Source organism: Coenobita brevimanus, chromosome 31 (genome assembly GCF_032717465.1).
Source record: "Coenobita brevimanus isolate Jiangsu-jjx chromosome 31, ASM3271746v2, whole genome shotgun sequence".
NCBI lineage: Eukaryota > Metazoa > Arthropoda > Malacostraca > Decapoda > Coenobitidae > Coenobita > Coenobita brevimanus.
This window is the reverse complement of record NC_136984.1, coordinates 13,565,979-13,584,912: the sequence shown is the minus strand read 5'-3', so window position 1 is coordinate 13,584,912 and position 18,934 is coordinate 13,565,979. Positions and strand designations below refer to the sequence as shown.

Sequence of the window (18,934 nt, the reverse complement as noted above, 5' to 3'; positions counted from 1 at the left end):
TTCGTGTTGAAGTTGGTGGCTGCAGGTGCTCAGCCAAGGATCTGGAGACATGGAAAACTTTTTGCATAGGTCTATCCATTACTGAGGTATGCAAGTAACTGGAGCATGACTCAGATGCGTGCAAGAGGGTTGCCAGTGGCTGCATGTGGTGGAAATAACCCACGGAATATTCAAACAACGCCGGAAAATACTAGATCATGTATACGTATCACCTGGACGGCCCCAGGAGGACATGTATTCATGACACCCCGATGGGATGGGCTAAGGGACACCAGTGGTGATAGATCTAGGAGAAGAATGGTGGCTGTCTACAACAGGAGCTATAGAATGACCAGAAAGGAAGCTATAGATGAAGGCACAGATAGAAGGATAGAAATCATAAGAGGGCAGTGTGGAAATTAAAGATTTATGTCAGACTTGATTGAAAGCCTTTGAGATGTGAAGTGCAATGGTAAAGCTTTCGCTAAAGTCCCCAACGAAGGATGACAAGGAGTCTGAAAGGTAGGTGAGAAGATCCCCAGTGGAGCTTCCTTGATGGAATCCATACTGATGATCAGAAAGACGGTTATGCTTTAAAATTTTTCTGTTAACTCGTGCATTGCACAATTACCTTTTTTATCCCACACCATGGTGCACAAAATACGAAGGAAAAAAGTTTTTTTTAGTTTTTGTTTATTAAAAACTTGAAGATAAACATCCAGGGCATCATCTGGTGAATAAAAAAGTAATCTCTCTCTCTCTGTCTTTGCATTAGGCCATGCATAAGTTTACATCCAGTTGTAGTGAAAAAATGAAAAAATCATTTTTTTTTTTTTAACTTGAAGATAAACATCCAGGGCATCATCTGGTGAAAAGAAAAAAATTCTCTCTCCATCTTTGCATAGCACCATGCGTAACTTTGCTTTGAGGTCAAGTTGTTTATGGTTATGCACGGCCAGCACCGCCCGAACTGTGGCTCACAATCCACAGGTTAACCCTCTTTCAGTGCCAACTGAGTCCAACCACTTCCAAGTACTGAGTAACAGTCTCTTGCCAGCCTAGACCTCACGCTCCCCACACTCCTCACTCAGCGATTCGTTCAGTATCAGAAACTGATTTCAGTAATTTCATTCCCCCACCTTTATCATAACTGTACGAGTATTGTTTTGAAACTGGTTTATGTTATAAATTAATGAATGGTCTTCCTAATGAATGAAAAAAAATAAAAAAAAGGAATTACCATATTGTATCATTCACTTATTTATTCAATGCTCATTTACTCAGAAATATAATTATTTCGGCAATGATTATAGAATGTTGTTGAGCATTTATCTGCGATCCATTTCGTAAGAAAATGACACTTCTAGCTATGCTAGAAATTTTTTTTCTGGCATACGGAATAACAATAGTCTTTCATTACGCCTGGTCACTCTGAGTGAACTGTGTCCTATCATTTCATTCTTGCCCGCCCAGACCTCACGCTTCCCACATTCCTCACGCAGTGATTTGCGAGGCATTGAAAAATGATTACAATAATTTCATTCCCCTGCCCTAATTTTTAACTGCATTTTTATGAAATTGACACATGTTACATATGAATAAATGATCTTCCTAGTGAATGAAAAAAATAAATGAATAGAGGATATAAAACACCATACTTTATCGTTCAGTAATGTATTTATTTACTCACTGACATATACAGTAATGTATTCATGTATTCATTTACTCACTGACATATACAGTACTCACACACTGTATTTTTTCACAACAACAATTTTTTTTTGTGAAAAAAAGAATACAGCAAATTATATGGTTGGACTCAACCTACGTTGAAAGAGTGTGAGTGGTTGATTTCACTTGGATGAATCCTGAGTCAAAAGAGTGCGAGCGGTAGGATTTGACTTGGACGAATTCTGCGTCAAAAGAGTATGAGCGGTTGGATTCTTCACCGGGCCCCCATGTGTGAAAGGGTTAAGAATAGACTCGAAAACTTTTGAGACACAGGATGTTAAAGCAACTGGGTGAGTTAGAGGGTTGGAAATGGTCACTCTTATTTGGAACTGACTGAATGGGAGCAAATTTGCAGCAAGAGGGAAAGATACAAGTTGATAGAGAAAGGCAAAAGAGTTTACCTAGGCAGGGTGTATGCACAGAAGCAGAGTTCTTGAAGACAATTGATGGGACCCCATCAGGCCCATATGCCTTGTTAATATTGAGGCCAGTGATGGCAGAAAATACATCAACTGAAGAAATTTTAATGCAAGCCATGAGGAAGTTACAGGGGGAAGTGATGAAGGAAAAGCACCAGAACTGTATAAGGTGGTATTGGAGGAGAGTCTGAGCTCAGTAGCTGTATCTTCTACTGATAAAGTAGAAGAAATAGCTACTGAGCCATCAGAGTAGAAAAGAGTAGGAGAGGATGATGAGGTAAAGTTGTTAGAAAGGTTTTTAGCAAGGTGCCAGAAGGAGTGGAAAGAATTCAAATTTGAGAGTTGAGAGAATTTATTACAGATGAAATTATTTTTGGTTGGGCAAAGAACAAACTTGGCATGATTCTGCACAGAAACATAAAAATTATGTGATTCAGGGGTGGTGTGAAAAATATTTAAAGGTTCTAGTAAACAAATCGAGGCTCCTCACTCGGGCACCACAATGTAAGAAATTTCTAGTATTTTCTAGTAAACAATTCATAGGTCCTTACTCGTCCCTAAAATTGTTCTTAAGTAAATTCAAACATGGGTCATAGGGTTAGGTGAACCGTAGCTTACACCTTAACTCACCTAAGTAATTCTCTTCCATCTCCTAGCTAATCCCCCCTTGAATTGGCCAATTCAAAAAAGTTACTTAGCTAGTGAAGAGGGAGTGCCAGAGAACCGATGATGAGGGTGCTTTTCTGTAGTTGCTTGAGCAATCAAGCATCCTTAAGGTGCGTATGTATAACGTGCTGTTTGAACTTTGTCTAGGAGCAGAGTGAAGAAAATGGCAGGTTCTAGTTCCTCATAGAATTGTAGGGGTGCCATTCATTGCCAGACGCCACGTATCCCAAACGGGGTGGCCAAGGGCTTAGAGTTGTTTTACAGGGAGGGGCACCAATCCTCCACCAACCCCACTTGACACGTAGGGATGCCAACAGCATCTGGTGTTCCCAGGCGGTCACCCATCCAAGTACTAACCAGACCCAACGTTGCTTAACTTCGCTGATCGGACGGGAAGCGGTGTACTCAACGTGGTAGGGGTGCCAGCTATTAATAAATTACAGTACTAAATACAGTTAGATTACATCAAGATATATACAGGGCGAATCTAAGAAGTAACTCTAAGTTTTAATTAAACCAAAGTTAACCAAAATATTCCCTTTAACTATGAATATCTTAAATCCACATCTGCTTTACATGAGAATATTTTCATCCACGCCACGTCATCTAACGTGCAGACGTAGTTTAGGTTCATGGTACTTTCCATATAATTACATGTACAGTATTTACAATATAGTAGTCCATGAGGGTTAGACGCAGTAGCATTTCATTTATCAATAATAAGAATTATTAAAGAAAACGTAATGTCTGGCTTATAAAAACCACTCGAACAAGTGAAAACGATCTCCAGTTTTCCTCTGCTTCTAACCAAGGATGACTATTATAAAGTGTAGAGAGCGCAACTGCTCTGGGGGAAAATATTTTCCACAGTTTTGGGGCCGGGTGGAAAATGATACGCTGTATCATGTAACGTGACCCTTAGCCAGGAGTTCCCTCCATAGATCTCGAGAACCCTGTGCTGTGGCCCTTCTAGGTCGTGCATCCTGACCCGTTTGATCTTCGCCATCTTCTGTATCAAGAGTAGCCGCTAACTCAAGGGGTATCATTTTATCAATAGTTTTTATACTGGTATGTCCCCTATATTTTATTTTTACGAGTCTCAGCACCCCCTATGAATCTGGGTGCGTGGAGATCACCTTAGGTAATGGCCACTGGTTTCACTAAGACCACATCCCCTATGTTTATAATAGATTTGTTGCTAGCAGCCTGAGCCACATAAAATCTTTCTTGTAGTCTCAAAAGATATTCTTCGCTCCAATGTCTATTCCAAGTATCCAACACCCTTTTCAAACGTTGATATCCCTCCCGCAGATGTTGTCCTAAATCATTATTTCTATGGTAGGATCATCTACTTCTTCCTGGATATCCACACAAGGCACCGGATGGAGCTTCCTGCCATATAACATATGATCCGGTGTCAAGGCCTCTAGAGAGACGCTAGTGTCATCTAGATAAGTCAGGAGTCTATTATTAATCCTGGTTTCAATTTTGGCTAATACTGTTCTTAATTCTTCTCTCGTGATCTTAGTTCTATGTAATATTTTCCTCAGGCAGAGTGACTTGGAGGCGTTTTGTCTGTGGCCACCCTTTGCGGGATTAGGGCGTCGGGCTATAGATAGATAGATAGATAGTTCTTGAAAATACCAATCATTCGTTCTGTAAATCCATTTTGCCATGGAGCTCTTCGAACTGTGAACTGCCAGGTACAATTTCGGATTCCCAGCGCCGACTTAACCTTTGGGTCATTCATTATGTTCAACAGTAAAGGTGCTGCTCCAACGAAATTACTTCCGTTGTCGCTTATTACCTTGCCAGGACAAGACCTTCTAGCTGTATATCTTCGAAAGACATTGAGGAATGTCTCTGAACTCAGATTTTCTGCTGTTTCTAGATGGGCTGCCCTTGTGTAGGCACAAGTAAATAGACAAATGTAAACTTTATGGGGAGTTCCCTCACCCGTAACAGTTATAGCCCCTGTGTAGTCCACTCCTGTAACTTGGAAGGGCCGACTTACATTTACCCTATCCCTTGGTAAGGCCGGTGGTCCTGGATGGTCATATGGTCGTTGTTCATACCTCCTACAAATGATGCAGTCTTTGAGATATATATATATATATATATATATATATATATATATATATATATATATATATATATATATATATATATATTTTTTTGACCTGTCTACCCTTAGGAATCCAATACCTTTCCCGAAGTTGGGCCAAAGTCTGCTGCACACATCCATGGAGAGTGGAATCATGGGCTTCCTTTGTAATTAATTGTACAAAGTATCTGCTCTTGGGTAATAAACTGGGGTGTTTGGTTTGGAGAGGCAAATCAGCCTTTATTAATCGGCCTCTACATCTAATCAGACCTTTTCCATCTAAGAACAAGCCTAAATCCTTTATCAGCTTATTCCTGTTCCCAATGCCTTGGCCTAAAAGGTTACATATTTCCCCAAAATAGTTCCTTTGTATTCTTTTCAGCCAATATTCCAGGGGATCTAACTTCTGAAACCCCACTTTCTTATTCAAAAATTCAACAACCAATTTAGTAGTGTTTATAAGTTGTCTTACTGATGAGAAATGGCTGATGTCAATTACTTCTGGCTCAGGTACTACAGGATCCAAGTTCACTATACTAACCTCAGCAATACTGTACTGTTTCTGCTCAGGCCAATCCTTAGTAAGTAACCATTTAGGACCTTTAAACCACAAGTTATCTTTGATCAGTCTCCTTATGGTCGAACCTCTCGAGAGCAGATCTGATGGATTTTGTTTGGAGGATACATGCATGAGATTAAATTTGGAAGAGAGCTCTTTAATAGTCTTCACTCTGTTACGGACGAAAGGAATTTTCCTGTCTTCTTTTCCTATCCAGTAAAGACAAATCTCACTGTCAGTCCATATATAGATATCCTCAAACTGAGTATCAAGAGTAGTGGTTATATACCTGGACAATTTAGTTCCTACTTCTATGGAAGCCAGTTCCATTTGAGGCAGGGTTCTTCCTTTAATTGGCGCAACTCTGGCTTTGGACATAATAATCTTACTATCCTCTTCTGTTGCGCAATAAGCTACTGCTCCATAGGCCCTTTGAGAAGCATCACAAAATATGTGTAAGTGCGACTTCTCATTACTATTTATTTTCCTGGGAATACATATGCTTGATGTGGTCTCAAACTCCTTTCTAATTTGTTCCCATTATTCCACATATGTCTCACCCAATTCAGTGTCCCAGTCTAACTTTTCTCGCCAAGCCTCGTGTACTAAACATTTGCCCCTAATAACTATAGGACTGACAAATCCTAATGGGTCAAATAGTTTGGAAACCTGACTTAATAAGGACCTCTTGGTGAGAGTGACATCATAGAACTTAATTGGTTTCAAACTTATTACATCAGCTGTTGTATCCCAGTTAAGACCTAGCACATTTTGAATTTTGGGAATATCAGAATCTGGATAATCCTCTTGTATTTTATTCCTCAAAAGCGGCGAATTTGTATTCCAGCTCTGTAACGGCAAATTTGCCTTCCCACATTCGGAATTGGCTATTTCATAAGCCTTCAGTGCTTCCGACTCCGTATCAGCAACACCTTGCAAATTATCCATATAAAAAGCCTGCCCTATTTCTGGGCATTTGGGATTTTCAAAATGATGCTTTAACGTGTTGCAAAGTAGGAAAGGACTAGCACAAGAGCCAAAGAGCACCGATCGGAAACAGTAAGTTTTCAATGGACTATCCTCATTTTGAGGATCATGAGGCCGGAGGAATATTGTCAATTTCCTATCCTCCTCTCTCAGTCCTATTCTAAGAATAGCCTTACTAATGTCTGCTGTATAAGCATAAGATTTCTCTCTAAATCTTAGTAACACATTCCCTAACTTCTCTGTTAGTGTAGGTCCAGAGTATAGGCAATCGTTCAAGCTAGCTGATCTCTTGGATGCTTTACTACTGCAATTGAATACTATCCTTCTGGGAGTAGTTACTGAAACCTTGCATACAGCATGATGTGGTAAGTAATGTCCTTCGTTGTGGTTAACAGGGAATTCTTTTTTTTTTTTTTTTTTTTTTGTGAGGAAGAAGGAAACTGTTCCTTCCAAGTGAAAAACAATATACAAGAGAGCCAAATTCAAGATCCGATCATTTCAAAATGCCTAGACACACTGCGTTTGAAAGACTGGAGATCATAGGAAGCAGGAGATACAGACAGTGGGAGACAGTTCAAGAGCTGACCTGTTGCATAAATGAAGGACTGGGAGTAATGGTTAACTCTTGCATTAGAGAGTTGGACAGAAAAGGGATGAGAATTTCCTGCTAGACGGGTGCTACACGCCCATCATAGAGGTGGAGGAATGCATGCAGACAGTTCAGAGGAGCAGTGACCATTGAAGTCGCGATAGAAAAGAGATAAAGATGCAAAAGTGATGCGAAAAGACAGAGGTTGAAGGGAGTTAGTAAGAGGAGGAGAGTTAATTTATTCTTCAATTAAAACTTTATATTATCATATATGGTCAGATGTTCTGGTTTATCTCTCAACTTCCTTAGAAGAGAATTTAACTGAGCCTTAGCTGTTTGGAAATTCATTGGTAACTCCGAATGGTTTAGTTTCCATGGTAATCCTACCCAATACTGTCCATCCCCATCAAGTCCTGAGGTATTTCGCACCTCCGACACCCCCCAATCCCGAGGTATTTTCGATTTTTTTTTTTTTTGGCTAAAACCTCCGCTATTGGTGAAAAACATCGAAAATTCATTGATAAATCGCTCACCTGAGGTTTAAAATACTCGATCCAGGTAGCAGTACCTCCTTACCTTATTGGGTTTTCTAACAGGCTGGCACCAAAAAAAACGAGTTCTGTGGGAGGGTAACTATTTCACACCACTCATAAACGGTATTTATTTATTTACTTGGTACGAATTTATATGTGGTACGAGAGTATATTGGTTTTCAAACAGTAATATAGGCATTGTAAGTATTGTTTCACTCACTAACTCATCACCATACCTGACCTTTTTTGGCCACATTACCTGATCATCATATCTGACTGTTTCTTCCTCTAATGCTATGTAAACTTTGTCCTCCACATTGTCATCGATTGGGGAATCACTCTGGCCCTGAATGTCTTTATTGGCCAGGTCACTGGTAACAGGTGAATTGCCGAGACAATGGCGTGCAGGGGGGAGGGAGGTTATGCGGTGTAAGGCATTGTCCCTGCTTGGCATCTTGTAGAGGAATAGAGGAATGTGTCCCGTGTATACGTACGAAAAATCAAGCCCAAAAATTGAAAATTGTGCAAATTATGAACTTTGCAATTGCGCAACATACCAGTACATCGTCGGGACTAGGAAATGCAAAATGTTGCAACGTATCCATACACTGACAGGATGCCTCAGGTTAAATTCCACTGACTGATTATACAAATCCAAAGTTATTTTACCTTCAGGGGTTGGTTCCTCAGAGTGTATTCCTACACTCTCTACATCCCACAATTTGTGTACAGGTTCAGTGCTTTCACCCAGCAAGTCATTTATCTGAGTAGGTTCTAATTCTGCACCTATTCTAGCTACCATCAATGACTGTGTGGGGGTAACAAAAACTGAGCGTACTAGTTTGGCCTCTCCTTTAATTTATTTTGGAAAAGGCAACTGACCCATAACATGGTTACCTCCTGGACTCTTGGACAACTGTACCTTATTCCTTTTGAAGGTCATATGTAGGAATCTTCCACAATAATCAGAACTAATTATCATTTAATGGGACTCACAGTATCTGATTCCACATTCCGTTTAGCCAACTTTATCCCTGAGCTTTGTAGATGAACAGAGGTTTCCCTCAATCCCTTTATGTATATACTTGTCTCCATATTATCAAGCACAGCTGCTGCTATACGGCATTTATATCTGCCTAATTGTATTACAGGTCTAACTAAATAAAAAGACTGAGTTTTCTTTGTTGTTAAGAATCCTGTAATGGCTAGATTTACCTTGCCAATAATAAGCAACTTTAATTTCTTCACAATGTCTACAGAAATTAAGGTTTTCTGAGCACCCATATCAAACAGGGTACATGCTAATAGGTATCTATTCTTAAACAATACCTTCACATCGGCTATGAGAACTGCAGCTGGCATTACTAATAGAGCATTCCCTTTTGCAATTGTCATATTGACGCTTGCAGGTTTAGGAACCTCAGTTTTCATCCTAGGGCATATAGCACTATGATGATGATCTTTTTTGCATTTAAAACAAAGATTTAGTTTAGTCTTGCAGTCCGCGGAAGTATGTTCGGAGCTCTTACAAATTATACATCTCAGTTCTTGAAGCTTTGCAACTCTAGAAGCATAATCAGGATACTGTTGACAAGATGCACTGGAATGTTGCTCACTACAAAATACACAAACTTTCCTGTCCTTTACCATGGAAGATTTTACTTCCTTAATATCCTCAGCTTGTCTGTTCCTTGTCTTTAATACTTTATCCTCAGCCTTTAAGGAGCTAAGGAAAGTACCCATCTCTTCTTTAGGCACATACTTAGTCTTCTCTGACTTAGGTTTCCCAGCCAGTTGTTTGGTGGGTTTTTCTTTATTTCAGTCTTCTGTTTGACCTCAGTAGGTTTTACTGTTCCTTGCAAATGTTTACAGAGTTGCATCAAGCCTTCCTCAATCTCTTTGCAGGAGAAATTATCCTTTTGATACCTATCATACAAGGCATCCTTGGTTTTTGGTAGAAGCTTTAAGGAAACAATTCTGGAAAGCACCCAATCTGATGTCTTAATATCTTCGTAAGTACCTAAGGCCTTTAAGTTACAACTTACTGCAATTCTAAATTTTTGCAAGTAATCAAAATCGTTTCTAGGCGTGGGGAATTCAATTAGAGCCTTCAGTAATTGAGTAATAACTTGCTCCCTGTCTTCGTAGTTTTTTCTAAGGATAGTCAAGGTCATCTCATAATTATTTTCTTCAACTGGTAATTCTTTTATCAGAATATGGTGTTCCTTTGAGCTGTCCTAACAGATATGCAAGTTTACTGACTTTATGGAGATCTGTTCTGCTCCCCATCAAACTCCGGAAGCGGTATTTGTGGTAACACAGCTCTACTCTGCTGTTCCACAACTTGTGTTTCCACGGCAGTCTCAGCTAATTTTGACTCTAGTGTCTTTACAACAGTTAAGTATTCTTCTAATTTATCTTCAAACTTCGTAGTTCCTGACTCAAAGAGTTCCTTATCATCAGCCAGTACTATAGCTGATTCTAAAGTTATATAACTTTCTTCATATTTGCTCCATCGGTATTTCAGGATATTTAGAAGACTATTTAATTTCTCCTTGGACAGAGATATTTCGTCCAACGACTGTTTACAATCATTTATGGCTCTAGTTACCTATCTTGCCTTACTACTAGAAGATATTTGCAGTAAAGAAACAGACATGTTGACTGGTTTCTTATTTAATAATTTAATTATGAGTTTCAACCACAAATTTACCCCAGCTTAGTAATTATATGATTATTTTAAATTTTGAAGAGGGTAGGAATTAGGTCCTCTATATCAACCCTGTCCCCCTGGGTTATTAAACCACTAGGGTTGTATTTATCCCCTAACTCAATTTCCATATATTCATTACAACTCAGCTAACTAATCATTTAATTTTGAGGAGTGTAGGGATTAGGTCCATAATTTCAACAATCCCCCAGGGTTATTAAACCTCTTGGGCTGTATTTTATCCCTACACTCAGTTGCCAAAACACCCATATTTTCCGAGCTCAGAATTAATTATTTCCTAATAAACCATAGGCCCCCCCATAGCTTGTATAGCATAGAAATGTCCATTCTCATGTTCTATATAATTTATAAATTTCTGCAGAACCACTTCCCTACCATGACGGTTCCAATGTATACCATCAGCTTTCAATGTTGCTTGGAAGGGCTTGGCGTTAAAGTGTATGAAATCCCTCCCTTTCCTGATCTGTTGCAACTTCCTGTTCACAGCTCTGCTAAATAATTTATATGTTCCATAACAAACTGGCGAGCCATATGGCAGGTTTCTTGGCTTAAGGAGGGTTATGGCTATCGAGGATTTACAAGAACCCTCTATGGCTCCAACCGCAGCTAAAATATTCTCCACTACTTCATTAACTTCCACTTCCTCATGGATATCATTTCCTCCCACGAATAGGACAGTACGGTCATGCGCCCAATCTAATACGGGATTCAGCCTTTCATCTTCAGAGAAAGAGCTTGCCCTTCCTCCCGGAGCTCGATATATACGTATTTCCACGTCTTCCACTTCAACCGAACGTGGTAGTAAACTATGCCCAACGAATGCAACTTTAAACATTCAGCACTCTAAACACATCGGCTCACCTTACTTTGTCGGGGCACCAAAATGTGAAAAATATTTAAAGGTTCTGGTAAACAAATCGGGGCTCCTTACTCGGGGCACCACAATGTAAGAAATTTCTAGTGCACTATTTTCTAGTAAACAATTCGTAGGTCCTTACTCGTCCCTAAAATTGTCCTTGAGTAAATTCAGACAAGTCTCATAGGGTTAGGTGAACCGTAACTTACACCTTAACTCACCTAACTAATTCTCTTCCATCTCCTAGCTAATCCCCCCTTGAATTGGCCAATTCGTAAAGGTTACTTAGCTGGCGAAGAGGGGGTGCCAGGCAACTGATGATGATGAGGCTGCTTTTCTGTAGTTGCTTGAGCAATCAAGTGTCCATAAGGTGCGTATGTACAACATGCTGTTTGAACCTTGTCTAGGAGCAGAGTGAAGAAAATGGAGGGCCCTAGTTCCTCATAGAATTGTAGGGGTGCCACCTGTTAAAAAATTGCAGTACTAAATACAGTTAGATTACATCAAGATATATACAGGGCGAATCTAACAAATTACTCTAAGTTTTAATTAAACTAAAGTTAACCAAAATATTCCCTTTAACTATGAATATCTTAAATCCACATCTTCTTTTCATGAGGACATTTTCATCCACGCCACATCATCTAACGCGCAGATGCAGTTTAGGTTCATGGTACTTTCCATATAACTACATGTACAGTATTTACAATATAGTAGTCCACGAGGGTTAGACGCAGTAGCATTTCATTTATCAATAATAAGAATTATTAAAGAGAACGTAATTTCTGGGTTATAAAAACCGCTCAAACAAGTGACAACGATCTCAAGTTTTCCTCTACTTCAAACCAAGGACGACTATTATAATGCAGAGAGCGCAACTGCTCTGGGGGGAAATATTTCCCACAGCTGGGTTGGCTCTGGTACCTTTTATAGGCCATCTCCTTGTTGTGGACAGGATTAGAACAAGTGTGATTAAACCAAGGCTTTATTGCATTAGTCAAAGGATATGAGAAAATGGATGTTTCCATGACCGAGAGAATAACCTCCATAATCCATGGGGCACACTCAGATGACTCACGGCCATGGAAGCAACAATCATTCCAGGGAAAATCAAAGAAGTACAGCCTGGGAGCCTTCCAATCAGCAGCTCCAACGTGCCATGTCCGACATTTCTTTGAAGGGTCCACAGGCTGTACTGGATCGACAGGACAGGTTAAGGTAATGAGGTTATGATCGGAGGAGCCCAACGGAGAGGAAAGATTAACAGTGTAAGCAGAAGGATTCATTGTAAGGAAGAGGTCAGATATGTTGGAACTCTCTCCAAGGTGGTCAGGGGTACAGGTAGTGTGCTGAACAAGCTGCTCTAGGTCATTATGGATAAAAAGGAAGTAGGTTTGTTCGCCAGGTGGATAAGTGAAAGGAGAGGAAAGCCAAAGGTGGTGGTGAACATTGAAATTTCTTAGAAAGGAGATTTCAGAGAATGGAAAAACGGATAGGGTGTGTTCCATCGCAGAAGTAAGACAGTCGAAGAATTTTTTGTGGACAGTAGAATTTGGGGATAAGTAAACAGCACAGATATATTTAGTCAGAGAATGACAGGAAAGCCGAAGCCAGAGAGTAGAGAATTCAGATGAATCAAGTTCAGAACACGAGAGCAAGATAAGTCGTTGCGTACTTTGAAATGAGTATAGAGAAAGTAGAAGGATACAGAAAAGGGTTTGCTGTCAGTTGTCTCAGACAGCTGAGTCTCAGTTAAGAAGAGAAGGTGAGGTTTAGAGGAGGAGAGGTGGTGCTCAGCAGAGAGAAATTTACAGGAAAGGTTCCAAATGCTGCAGAAATAAAGAGGAAACGAGTCAGACAGTGGTTCCAGGCAGCTCGTTGAGTCGTCATCGGGAGAGGGGTGGATGGTGGGGGCATTTATAGTCCCCTCCCCCCCCCAAAGACTCCAAGGCTACATTATTAGATGCCATTTTTTTTTTTTTTTTTGTAGAATTTTGAAAAGGAAGAGTAGTGTGCATGTACAGTAGTTTGGTGTTGACAGAGAAACTTTTATTGGAGAGCATGCAGGCCTACTCCTTGTGTTACTGAAACACTGAAAAAGTTCAGCGACGGGGGATGGTCAGAATCTAGTCCCGAGGGCTGATGAAACGGAAGCTCCAGCTCTCCCAGTCATCAGTTTTCCATCCATGTTATGAGTACTTCCCTGCTCGACTGGTGTTATGGTTTACTCATATATATATATATATATATGGTGTGTGGAAGGAAGAGAAGACGGAGGGGGGGTGCAAGGAACAGCGTGGTGGACTAAAGAGGTGAAACAGGCTGTGGCACAAAAGAAGAAAGCATACAATGAATGGATGAGAAATAAGGGCGTGGAAGAAGTTGAGAAGCGGAAGAGAGAGTTATATGTAGAAAGAAAGAGAGAGGTGAAAAGATTAGTAGGAGAGAGTAAGAAGAGAGTGGATGAGGAATTTGGAAGGAATTTGAGTGTAAAGTGGAGGGACTGTAAGAAAATGTTCTGGAAAGAGGTGAAAAGAGTAAGACAGGGTGGAAGTGAAGTTAGCAGGGGAGTGAAAGATGAAAATGGTAGATTACTAGTGGAGAAGGGAGAAAAAGTGAGCAGATGGAGAGAACCTTTAAGGAATTGTTGAACGTAGAGGATGGAAGTAATGCGAGTATAAGTGGCTAGGGAATGGCTGGGAGAAGGAGGGAGGTGAGAAGACAGGAAGAAATCAGTAGGATAGAAGTTGTGGAAGCAATGAAGAAAGTTAAATCGGGGAAAGCCCCAGGAATTGATGGAGTGTGTGGTGAAATGCTGAAGCATGGGGGAGAGATAGTAGTAGAATGGATGTGGAAGATGTGCAGATTGGCCTGGGAGGAAGGTAGAGTCCCGGAGGATTGAAAGTCAGGTATAATTATTCCCTTGTACAAAGGAAAAGGGGAAAAAGAAGTGTGTGGTAATCATAGGGGCATTTGTCTTCTTAGTATAATAGGAAAAGTGTATGGTAGGGTACTTACTGACAGAGTTAGACTAAGAACAGAGAAATTAGTTGGAGAAGAACAGGGAGGCTTTAGGAAGGGAAGAAGTTGTGTAGATCAGATATTCATTCTTAGATCTTTAATGGAAAAGTTTCTAGAGAGGGGAAAGAAGTTGTATGCGGCTTTCATGAATTTGGAGAAACCATATGACAGGGTGGATAGACAAGGATTGTGGAAAGTGTTAAGAATATATGGAGTAGATAGGAAGTTGTTGAATGCTGTGAAGAGTATGTACGATGGTGCAAAGGCTGCAGTGCGTGTGGATGGTGAACTGAGTGAATTTTTCTCTTTGAAAGTTGGGTTGAAACAGGGATGTGTCATGTCTCCATGGTTGTTCAATCTGTACATGGATGGGGTAATAAAAGAGGTACAAGGTAGGGTAGTGGATGTTGGAGTGGCCCTGGTGAGAGAGGATAGTGTTTGGAAACTCCCTGTACTGTTGTTTGCAGATGATACTGTGTTGTTGAGTGAAGACGACGGGGAGCTGCAAGGCTTGGTGGATGAGTTTGGGAGAGTGTGTAAGAAACGAAATCTAGAGGTGAATGTAGGGAAGAGTAAAGTGATGGTCTTTGAGAGAGGTGAAGTCAGTGAATGTACAGCGAGGTTGGATGGTGAGGAATTGGAAAATGTGAGTACGTTTAAGTACCGGGTACTTGGGTAGTGTGATGAGTAAGGATGGAGGTTTGGAGGGTGAAGTGCCTGAAAGGGTACATCAGGGAAGAAAGGTTGCTGGTTCTTTGAAAACAGTGATAAGAAACAGGGAAGTGATCATGGAAGTGAAAAAGTTACTACATGACAGTATTGTGATACCAACTCTAACGTACGGAAGTGAAGCTTGGACGTTGTTGGAAGGACACAAGTCAAGAGTGAGAGCAGTGGAAATGAGTTATTTAAGAGGAGCCTGTGGAGTCACATGGAGAGACAGGCTGACTAATGAGGATATAAAGGAGCGTTGTGGTGTTGATGTGGATGTGATAGGAAGCGTTATGAGGTGGTTTGGCCATGTGGAGAGGATGGAGGGTGAAAGACTGACGAAGAGAGTGTATGTGAGTGAGGTGGAGGGAAGAAGAGGGAGGGGGAGGCCGAGGATGAGATGGAGGGATGGGGTGGAGAGGTATATGAGAGAGGGGGGTGTGAGTTGGGAGCAGGGCAGTGAAATGGCGGGGGACAGGGCGACTTGGAGGCGATTTGTTTGTGGCCACCCCAAACGGGATTGAGGCGTCTGGCAATATATATATATATATATATATATATATATATATATATATATATATATATATATATATATATATATCCTCGCCCTATGAGGAGCGTAGGAGCCCGGGGCTAGGCAGTTGGTCCCGACATTTAAGATGAGAGTAACCAGGCTCACTCATCCCTGAGTGGCATTACATGAGCAGTCAACCCCAATCACCCCTTGGATATAAACCTTCACCGGCTCAATCCGATTGGAGCGCAATAATTACCCACTAAACCACCAGGCGCCAAAATTTGGTTATATGGTTACCACCCAGCATAGTAAATGGTTTCCTGGTGCACGGGAAACCATTTAGCTTGTCACGCAGTGTAGAGTCACCCACAGGCTGAAGGAAGTGGAAAGAATGAAGGAAAGAAAGACAGAAGAGGGAGTGTAAAGTCAACCGTAGGCAGAAGGATAAGAAAAGAATGAAGGAAAGAAAGACAGAAGAGAATGGAAGGAAAGAAGGATGGAGAGGAAAGGGCAGACATCCGAGAGCAGCACTACATCGAGTGAGTGGATGGTGAGCGTCCCCACCTACCACAAATCTCTCTGTCTGTCTGTCTGTATCTTTTTTTTTTTTTTTTTTTTTTATGTGTCCGACTCTGGGCATAGGCTTCACAGCCTGCTATCAAGGCCCAGCAGTCCTCCTACATACCATACACCTCTACATGTCACCACTTCGGCGCTAACACCCACCGTCCATATTGAATACATACTAGGACTGTCTCATACAGGACTGGTGTATTGGTATTAGCGGGGGTATTTTTACGACATGTCGGCGGGTCTTCTGGTAGATCAGTAAAGCCTGATTTAATGATATTCAAATCCTTAAACTGTTCCCTGCCCCAGCCGGGATTTGAACCTGGGTCCGTTAGGACCGCACGCCACCTCTCTATCGCCTCTCTCTCTCTCTCTCTCTCTCTCTCTCTCTGTACATATATCTAGATATATATATATATATATATATATATATATATATATATATATATATATATATAGATATATAGATATAGATATATATATAAATATATATATGTATATATATAAATAAATATATATATATATATATATATAGATAGATAGATAGATGATAGATATTTATATAGGAGCTCCTGTTTGACTGGCCATCAGAATATCCTGACCATCCCCCTTTGCTGACTTTTTCAGTGTGACATGAACATGAAAGATAGCCCAGCATATCTTATGCACTAATCTGCTACTCTGCATGTGCTTTACATACCACGCAATGTATCCCACTACATTACAGGGATTGACGCCAGCAAGGGCATGTGGCCAGATAATTTTGCCCAGGGTACCTAGTGGCAGACCTGGTGGGAGACTTGACACAGGCTCTGCCAGCATAGTTCTTTGGGACCAGACTGGGATGGGACTCCGAACTGTGCCAGAGTGTTCAGGGCACTGCGGTTCCCAGGCTGCTGCTTCCATTTAATAAAGAAGGACCCGAACCCGGAGTAGCACCCCAGGAAGCTGCCCTATCAGTGGGTGCATAATGGCACGGCAGTTGCAGTGCCAAGGTGCGCTTGGAGGATGTCCCTGCAGCTCTCCTGGCAGGGTGTCCCGAGGTCACTGGCACAGCCACCGGCCATGGAAGGTGGGCCATGGGTCCCATGTCTCATGCCTGGAGATGGGACTAAGTACATGGGCGTGGCCTGTGATCTGTCACTTCCCTCTGTTGTACTTTTTTGACACGGCAAAAATGGCAGCAAAAAGCGCAAGTCTGAGGAAACTGAATCACCCAAGGGGATCAGACTGGCATCGTGGAGTGTGGGCAGTTTGAAAGGAAGAGTGGGGAAAAAGTTGTAATCATGAATAGGTGTGTGGATGTTGGATGTGTACAAGAGGTTTGGTATAGGAAAGGATCAGCCAGAATATGTGCCTGGAGGGATTGTATGAGCTATTTTGGCAGGGAAATGCAGATGGATATGGTGGTGTGGGTGTGCTGGTTAAGGGAAAATGGGTGGAATATATCATGAATATAATAAGGGTGAATGAAAGGATTTTGGCATTGAAAATTTGTTCGGTAGGCTCACTACTTCATTTATATTGCTGTATGCTCCACAGGCTGGCATGGATGATGAAGAAAAAGATAGATTCTGGAATGACTTAATACGTGTAGTAAGTGGTATGATGGATGACGAGATTGTAGTTTTGAGAGAGGACTTAAACAGTCATGTGGGTGAGGCAGCTCAAGGTCATGAAGGGGTAGATAGGGGATGTGCAAATGGTAAAAAGAGTACAAAGTAAAGCAAACAGCAACAGAGCTAATGGTCTTTTTCAGGCTGCATGTTACAGACAAGACTATCACTACGATATCTGATTCTACAAGTTGAAGGTAAGGATAGTAAAGCAACAAGGCTCTCTCCCACCCACCGAACCCTCCAGTTGAAGCTGGCAGGAAAAAAGTGAGAAGGGCCACCATGCAGCATGGAAAAGCTGACATGGAATTTTCACAGGAAAGACTGAAAAGTGGTATTCTGTCCTACTTTATCTGTACACTACGTGTCAATAAGCTACAGTTATCATTAATTACATAGTATTTCCCTGCTATAGTTTCATCACGGTCTGAAATACAGAAAAACAGTTTACATTATTATTCGGTCATGAGGATGTTTAGCTGGGGATTTAAAGCAAGATACTAATTCAAGCAATTTTTTAATGTCACCACTGTACTGCAATCAACGACATCCCTGGGCAGTTTATTCTAAATGTTAACAACCCTGTTAGAGAAAGAATGCTTTGCTTCATTAGAGTGGAAACGCTTTCCAATAATCTATACCCATTACCTCTAGTATAGTTCGAACGATCAATTGCAAAGTACTTGCCAATATCCATATTATCGATTCTTTTTGTAACCTTGAGTTCTTGTATGAGATCCCCTCATAGTCTGCGCTTTGATAAGTTAAATAATTTTAGCATAGTTAACCGCTCCTTGTACGATTTGTTCCTCAGTCTAGGTATCATTTTTGTTACTGGTCACTGCACTCTATTTTTTCTATATCTATCCTGTTATACGGTGACCAGAACTGTATGCAATACTCTAGGTGTGTACGCAGTAAGGAATCGTACAGGGTAAGAATTATGTTTTCAGATATGAACTCAAACGATCTACCTATAAATCCAACTAGTTTGTTTTTGCTTTCATTATAGCTTCTGTGCATTGTTTACTTGGCTTCAGATCATCTGTTACAATTATTCCTGGATCCTTTTCATGGTGTACGTTCAGGAGTTAAGAATGATTCATTGTATAACAATTTTTACTTCCAATATTTAGAACTTTGCCTTTATCAATATTAAAATCCACTTGCCATTTTTCTGCCCAGTTGAGCAATTTATCAAGATCCCTATGAATCAGTATTCTTAGTTATGGGGTATCTGCTCCATTACCAATCACTGTATCGTCAGCAAATTTTGTTAATTTATAAAATGCACTTTCATCAGTGTTGTCTGTATAAATCAAGAACAAAATAGGACCCAAAACTG

At 40.8% G+C, this 18,934-nt stretch overlaps 1 non-coding gene across 1 annotated transcript; it reads right to left on the bottom strand.

The window, feature by feature from the left end:
• Nucleotides 1-3,103: 3,103 nt before the first annotated feature.
• Nucleotides 3,104-3,222, bottom strand: LOC145395555 (5S ribosomal RNA). Its single transcript, XR_013896631.1, has one exon. It is a non-coding gene; the product is annotated as a 5S ribosomal RNA (ribosomal RNA).
• Between the last annotated feature and the right edge of the window lie 15,712 nt (nucleotides 3,223-18,934).